Genomic DNA, 8,513 nt, shown 5'->3' on the forward strand with positions numbered 1-8,513 from the left:
GAGAGAGAGGAAAGGAAGAGGGAGGGAGGGCTGGAGGGAGGGATGACTGGAGGGAGGGAAGGAGGGAGGAAGGGATAGCTGGAGGGAGGGAAGGAGGGAGGAAGGGATAGCTGGAGGGAGGGAGGGAGGGAGGGAGGGAGGGCTGGGAGGCCTAGCTGAGCCCCTGGCACACTCAGCCAGGTGCCCTGACTTGCCTACTGCTGCCCCTCAGGCTTAAGAAGCAGCCTCCAGGAGGCCCAGTTCCCAGCAGGCTCCATGTTCATGACCCTATCAAAAACTGGGGGGAAACAACCCTTTTCTCTTTGGGGGTAGGGCTTCACATTCCTTCCCTGCCTCTTGGCTTGAGGACCACAGAGTCCTCAGCTGCAATGCAAGCCAGTCTAGAAGACATCCCTCCCCACTTAGATAGTGGACGTTTTCCAGATTTTTTTTAAAAAAAAAAACTGCTTTTGGGGGGAAACTATTTAACTCTAGCCCCGGCCCAAGGGCAAGCCAGTCAGCCTCCACAGTTGGAGAGTCCAGAGGGCAGCCAGGCATCTGCCTGCAGGCTTGGAGGGCACCCGATCTGCCTGTACTTTTCCATGAATAGGAGGGAGGGGTCATCATGAGATTGGCTTTCCCAAGAAGGCTGCCTGGTAGCCTGGCATTCTGAAGGTTTTTCCAGCCAGATCTGGGGAAGTTCCTGAAACCAGACTGAGCTGTGCCCAGGGTCCCTGATAGGTGTGTGAGTACAGGCAACTTTGATCTCCTGAGGGTCCTACTCCCAAGCTCTGCTTCCTCTCCTTAAGGAACCTGCATGGTAGGTCTTTATTCTGTGCTCAAGTACCTGCCCATCATTTGCAGACCATAAGCACACTGGGCACTGGGCCCCACCAGCCTCTTCCCTATGATTATTCTTTGAGAGTGGGTCCAATCCAATAAGGGAGCTATTTCAAGAAAGTAAACTTCTGCCCCAAACAGAACAGCGTGTTAAACTATCATAGAGGTGCCATCGGCTGTAAGAAGACACAGCTAAACTCTAGAATTTGGCCCTGACATCCTTGCAATAGGTGGCGCTAACACCTTCTAGTTTCTGAACCTCAGCAAGCTAGTCTACTTGCCCCAGAGGATGGTGGGTAGGAGTCATCTGTATGAGGCAGATGGACACAAAGTTGGCTGTTTATCATAATTATGAACAGCTGGGGGCGCCAGACCTCGTCCCCATCCTGACTTGACTTGTGAAGGAAAAAGGATGAAGAATCAAGAGGTACCCAGAACAGCACCAAAGGACCAATCCCCACGCTGTGGGCCACACGGAACCAATCCCCACGCTGTGGGCCACACCAGACCAATCCCCACGCTATGGGCCACACGGGACCAACCCCCACGCTGTGGGCCACACGGGACCAACCCCCACGCTGTGGGCCACACGGGACCAATCCCCATGCTGTGGGCCACACCGGACCAATCCCCATGCTGTGGGCCACACGGGACAGCCACCTTTAGGTGGTCAGGTGTACAGGGCGAGAAGAGATTCTAGCATAGGCCTGCTCCTAGAGAACTCAGAGAAACTGGGACTCAGAAGCAGTCTCCAAATGTGCCCTGGACAGGACCCAACTTCCTGCTGAGCTGATTGGCTGGGACAGCCAGCCACTTTCCACTCTCCTTCCCACCAGTGCCTGCCTCTTCCTGCAAAACCTTGGAATAAAACCATCATACAACACAATGTTTCCTTAAGTGCTGATGTATTGGACAGTGTGTGCAGGATAGTCATCCCAAGTATGCTATTAAATATGAATATTGGTCAATGAGTGTCAGGCCATATTCCAGGTTATTAGTGATGCTTTTGTGCTCCCCAACTTGAGGAGATTTTAAAAATCATAATAAATTCTACTTGGCGCTTTTCTGCATTTTCCAAGTGAGCAGATTTACATTTTATAATCATAAAATCTGATCATTTTTTAAGTTCACCAATGACCTTTAGGCACACATATTGGGTTGTACCTTCTCCTGATTACATATCTTCGATTACTCCTCGTGACACATAGAATAAAATTGTGACTCCTTATAAGACAGGGAGAAGCTCCAGACCCTCCCCTCGTCTTCCTGGTTATCACCAGGCAGTTCTTGCCTCAGAGTGAGAAGATGGAACAGAGTCTAGAGCTGGAAGACCCTTCCTTCTGAGGTAAGGAACACTTGAACTGAAACCCGGATGGGGAAGAAATCTGTGAGGTAAGAGTGAAGGGACTTTATGCTCCTTCGAAGGAGCAGATTGGGAAAAACAGTGGTGGAGACAGTGTGCCGGGCTCAGCCCTCCCTCCCTCCCTCCCAGCTAACTCCTGTTAAGAGGTCTTGTTTTCTTTCAGCATTGGCAACCAAGGCACAGAGAAGTAAAGAAACCTCTCCAAGGTCACACAGTTTTAAGCACTGGGGACTGTGACCTCGCATAACGTCTCCCTTTCCCCTGGCACGTTCGTCGGAATGTCTAACTGCACACTGACATGGGGACTGGTTTTGCTTCATGCCTGCCATCCCACCAGACCTAAGCTTCATGAGGGTCAGTGCCCCTGTCCACCTCTAAATACTCCGGGCTCAGTGTGAGAAGCCTGGCCGACAGATAGATGTTGCTCAGTAGATGTTGACTGAAGGAACGAAGTGCACTCGGCCTCCCAGATGACTGTCAGCTGTTTATAGCCCTGCTTGGAACAGCAGCCTGGCTAATAAAGCCACGTTACAGCGTGGCCTCTAAAGCCATCCTTAGTCTCTCCTAGGCTGTTTTTTGTTTTTTTTTTTTTTTTCTTTCTGTTTTTAATGTTTATTGATTTTTATCTTATGCATCTCAGTATTTTGCCTGAATGTGTGTCTGTACCTGGTACCCTCATAGGCCAGAAGAGGGCATCTGGTCCCGTGGAACTGGGGACTTGGTAGTCATGAGCTACCAAGTGGGTGCTCAGAATTAACTCCTACTCCTCTGGAAAAGCAACAAGTGTTCTTACCACTGAGCCATCCCTCCAGTCCCCTCCATGATTTCTTCACCTCACAGTCTTTGTTTGATTTGTGTTGTTGTCCTTGACTTTTGATCTTCCTGTTTCCACTTCTCCAGTGTTGGAGTCTAGGAGTGTGCCAGCATACCAGCATTAGCCTAACCAGGCTAGGCCAAAGAAGAAAAAAGGGAGCCACCAGAAGCATACTGGGATCCTGTAGCCAAAGGAAGAGAACGGAGCTGCCTCCTGCTTCTCTCTCTCCCTCAGACAGCTGGCTTCCTAGTCTAGTGGCCAAGGCTTCTGAGCTTCACAGCTCCTGACACTCGCAGCCACAAAGATGGTGCATCTCCCCCTTCAATCCAGCCTGGAAATGTTTGACAACTAGCCAACAGGCCTGAATGAGTCAGAAGACCCTCCCTGTGGGTAGGAAGAGAGTATCTGCTGAGAGGCCCAAATCGTGAAGCACAAATGAAGTTCCCAGGAAGCTCACCCTCCCATTCCCAGGAAAGGAAAATGGGTCCATGGCAAGTACGCAGCACTCTGGCACCATCTACTATGTGAAGCATTAGCCTCTCCAGAGAGAGCCTGCCAGTTCAGAACCGTTGCTAGGAAACAGTTCTCATTTCACCATCTCATTGACCAAAGCTTACGTTAGCCTTCTCTCCCCATCTCCCCTTTTACATTTTATTCTCTATTGCTTGCTGTTTGAAAATGTCATTTCATATTCTGATACAATTGACATCTGTGAACCCATCCAGGTGCCCACAGCATGCCACCCAGGGAAATCTAGTGTCTCTGAAAGTCACCGTGCTTCTGGAGTTGTTGAAAATCCAGCCCTGCATAGACATCCTAGGTCACCATCCTGGAACCAGATTACTAAATCAAAACACGTGTGCCCCTTCCCACCCAGTCTTCTGCATCTAAAGGAGCTATACCTTCAGAAGTGCAGTTCGCAGAAGTGTGTTGTTGTGATTGACGGGCTCATCTTTGATAGTTCTAAGGGGTGAGGCGGGTTCTGTGTCCTCTCCCTGAGCCCTCACAGACCTTGAAGACTGCCTCCCTCAGCAGAGTATGACCCACCTCATGTTGTGTGACTTCCAAGGCCAGGCCAAAAGATCACTGTAGTCTATCTATGTGTTCTCGTTAGGAGCCAACGAGACTCAGCGAGCCTGCTCTGAGTTCAGTGTCTTCTTGTGCTGTCCCTGGGAGCCAGCACTGAGAGCAACAGGCAGAAGGAATGATGTATCTGCTAATATTGGTCTCTGGCTGGCTTAGTTGGTTCAGGCTGCTATCATAAAGGTACCACAGATGGAATGGCTTCAACCACAGTAGTCTATGTCTCTCACAGCTGAAGGCAGGAAATCCAAGATCAAGGTACTTACTGACTTGCTAATGAAAGTCAGATTTCTTCTCGGTTTGCAGACAGATGCCTTCTTGCTGAACCTCTGCATGGCAGAGAGAATGTTGGTACCTTCCTCTTCCTACGCTAAAAGAGGCTCCACCCCATGGCCTCATCTAAAGCTAGTTACCTCCCAAAGACCACATGTCCAGGTACCATCCCATCACACTGGGAACTAGGGCCTCAGTATGTGAATGTGAGGGACACACATGTTAAGGCTGGAGTGTTTATTATAGACTGACTCATAAGCTCTATGCTTGAGTCAGTAGAAGTAACTGTGTCTTTCCAGGGATTCTTCCATTATGCTGTCTAATCTCTTGGCACACAAGCATTTCCTCCTAGTCCTTTTCATTGCTGTGAGGTCTGTAGTGATGTCTTTTCTCTCACTGCAGGCTCCAGAAACATAACTCTTGCATTCGACAGCTAAAAGTTTCATGGGGTTTTTCTGTATTCCTTTTCCATTTGCTCCTACACACACACACACACACACACACACACACACACACACACACACCTTTTGCTGTTATTCTTTCCTTACTTGTGCTTCCTTTGGCTAGACTGTCCTTTTTCTACTTTCCCTAAGCAGAAAGTCAAGTTATGGATTTGAGATCTTTATTGCTCTTATAACTCCACGTAACTGTCACCGAGCTATTGCTTTTGCCATGGGGTTGGCCACGTTGTGATTTTGTCTTTATTCATTTTATACTGTTTTTCATGTCTCTGTTGTCTCGACTTGAGAGTCATGTATATGTTGTTTAATTTCTCATTATTCCTTAGTTTCTCATATTTACTTCTAATACTGACTTCTAATTAAATTCTGTTGTGTTCAGAAAACAGATTTTTTGTATAGTTTTAACCTCTTTAAGCCTATTAAAGCTTATCTCTGGCTAAGGACTCATTCTGGAGTCTCTCCATGTGCAGCTGAGAAGGTGGTAGCCGGTGGCTGTGGGGGAGAGGAGTGCCCTGTGGGTGCCTGTCGGGGGTTATGATCATCTGCAGATCTTCCTTCCCCTTAGTCTTTGGTCTAGATGTTCTATCCATTGCTGAAAGAGTGGTAGTGGGGGTTGGGCAAGTGGCCCAGTGGGTAAGAGCATTTGCTGGTCAAGCCTGAAAGCCTGAGTTCTGATCCCAGAAGCCATGTGAACAGCCAGGGGTAGCTGCACACACGCCTATAACCCTACCTCTGTGTAAGGTGGAGGCAGGAGGATGGCTGAGGTGTGCTGGCTGCCAACCAAGGCAGCCCAGCTCCAGATTCACTGAGAGATCCTGTCTCGAGGGAGTAAGGCCCAGAGTGACAGAGCAGGACAGTTTACATTGTCCTCTGACCTCTGCATGCACAGGCACACACTTACACACATGTACATACAACCATAACAACATACATACAAAAAAACTGTAATATTGGTGATTCTAATTATTAGTGGTGAATTATTCATTTAATTTTGTCAGTTTTTCTTCTTATAGACACATAGATACATATAATTATTTCTTCCCGTTGTATTGATATTTCCGTCACTATAAAATGTCTTTTTCTCTAGTAATACTTTTTGCCCTAAAGCCTGCTTCGCCTGGTGTTAACATACTATTCCAGCTTTCTTTTGTGTACTACCCGGTAAATCCTTCACTGTCTTTTTTCTTAGAACTTATGTAATGCCATTGAATCTAATATTTGCCTTTTGTAGTAAATATTTGGATGTGCCCCGAATCTATTTGCTGGTTTCTGCCTTGGGTGTTTGAATCCATTCCCACTTCATTCAATTACTGATGATGTAAACCTTATACCTCCCTCCCACCTCATTCAATTACTGAGGTGATAAACCTTATACCCACCAGGTCACTATCCATCTTCTGTTGTCTATGCCATTCCCTTGATCCCCCAATTAGGGTCAGTAGACATTTTCTTTTTAAATTATGAGTATGGCTTCCCTATACCTGGCCTTGTGTTCTATAAAGTCAATTTCTTTCAAGGATACATTGTAAAGCTACCAGTTGTTTGATAGCCATTGCTTCAAGCCAGGCCTGTAATCCTGAGGGAGCTGAAGGAGGAGGATTAAGGGTTCATACTTAGCTTCATAGTGAGTTTAAGGCCAGGCTGGGCTACATGAGATCCTCTCAAAATAAATAAATAAATAAATAAAATTACTATTGTTTTGTAAATTTTCTTTAAAAAGAAAGAAAGAAAGAAAGAAAGAAAGAAAGAAAGAAAGAAAGAAAGAAAGAAAGAAAGAAAGAAAGAAAGAAAGAGAAAGAAAGAAAAAAGATTGGAAAAAAAAGGTACAGGCAGAAATCTATGTGCGCTCTCTTTTCCCTTTGCCCATTTAGCCGCCCTTCACAATGAAGCCTTTCTTCCCCATGTGGGGACAAGCCACCACCAGCCACCCCCCCCCTTTCAGCTGGAATGAACTCTTGTTAGTATTTCTTAGAGGAAAATTCTTATACTAAGCCAGTTCTCATTAATTTTTTTTATCTTGGCATTTTAAGTTCTTGTTAGTTTTTTTAAACAATACTGCACTCAATATAGAAAGCTCTTTCTTGACAGCCTAATTCTCTCAACAGTTTGGCATCTCACTGTCTTCTTATGTCAATGACTCCTGATGTTTTTAGCTGTTAATCTTAGGGAAGAGCTCACATATAATAAGCTGGGTTATGTCACCACTTTCAATATTATCTCTTTGTCTTGGACTTCTTAGCACGGTGGTTATGATTAAATCCCCTTGGATTGATTCTACTTGGAGTTTGCTAAGGTTTATTTTTTTACATTCCTTAAATTTTTTTCCTCTTTCTTAATTCTCCTGTAAGCATCGTTATATGTCTATATGCTTAATAAAGAAGCACAAATCTCAGAAGTTTACTTACATCTTATTTATTTGTGTTCCTGAGACTGGGTAATTCTAACACACCTTTCTGTCTATCTGTCTATCTTGGTTTGTTTTGACACAAGATCTCACTGTGTAGCCTTGGCTGGCCTGGAAACTCGCTCACTATGTAGACCAGACTAGAACTCACAAAGATCTGCCTGCTTCTGCCTCCGGTGTGCTTCGATCAAAGAAGTGCTCCTTTAAGCCCAGTTCAACTCCCATGTCTTTGAGTCAGCTGATTCTTCTGTCTGATCAAATTTGATTTGATGTGAGTCAAAGTGACTAGTCCACGTCACGTACTAAATTTTCCAGTTCCAGATTTTCTCTGTGTCTCTCTTCAGTGTTTTGTTAATATACCCTCTTTGGTGAGATATTGTTGCCATATTTACCCTTAATCTTGGGCCAGAGTTTTCTTTTCTTTGAACAAATTGACAAATGCCAATTTGAAGTCTTTGTCTACCAAATCCAACATACAGGCTTCCCATCCTGCATCTGCGTTCTTTTCTTCTCTTTTTTCTTTTTTCTTTTTTCTGTGATTACAGCAAAATAGCATGGTTGTTCATGTTCCAAAGTTTGGTTGAGAACAGTACTTTTTAAAGTGGCGTTTCTCGCAGCTGTACTGTCCACATTGTCTGGCCATGGCTGCCACCACTGCTGGGGACGTTTGTTCAGTACAATAAGTAGCCCTGTTTGTGTCCTGGGATGATTCTATGCCCTCTGTCGCCTTTGTCACATGCAGTCACTGAAGTTTTTGTATAAGCTGATGACATGCCACTCTGTGGTTAAAGGGGGGTTCACTGTAGCTATGAGGGAGAGAACAGAATCTGGAAGGGTCTGGAGCAGAGACAAAGTAGAAGACTGATGTGACCAGCAGACTGGACCTGGCTGTGTGACAGAAGCAGGAGCAGAACAGTGGGGGGCAGGGAGGGACAGAGAAGAGAGGACCAGAGAACAGAGAGGGGCAAGGAAGACAAAGGAGCAGAAGCAAGCAGCAAGGTTGTAAGAAGGAGGGGGTGGAGGGAGGGAGGTCCTGGAGCTGGAGGGGGTTGGGTGGGGGTCCGGTGAAGAGAGCTAGATGTAGCATGGACTTTGAAATGTGCAACAGGTACTGAGGGATCCTGGAGGCCAGCATGCACTTTGAGATGCTAATAGGCTCCACAATTGTCACTTGTCCCTTCTGCCTTTTATTCCAAAGGGGGAAATAAAATTTCTTCTGGACCTGACAGATTCTACTTAGCTGTCTTAAAAGTTAGCCAATAAATTGTGATTAAAAACTGCATGGTACTGGTACAG

Source organism: Mus pahari, chromosome 4 (genome assembly GCF_900095145.1).
Source record: "Mus pahari chromosome 4, PAHARI_EIJ_v1.1, whole genome shotgun sequence".
Taxonomy (NCBI): Eukaryota; Metazoa; Chordata; class Mammalia; order Rodentia; family Muridae; genus Mus; species Mus pahari.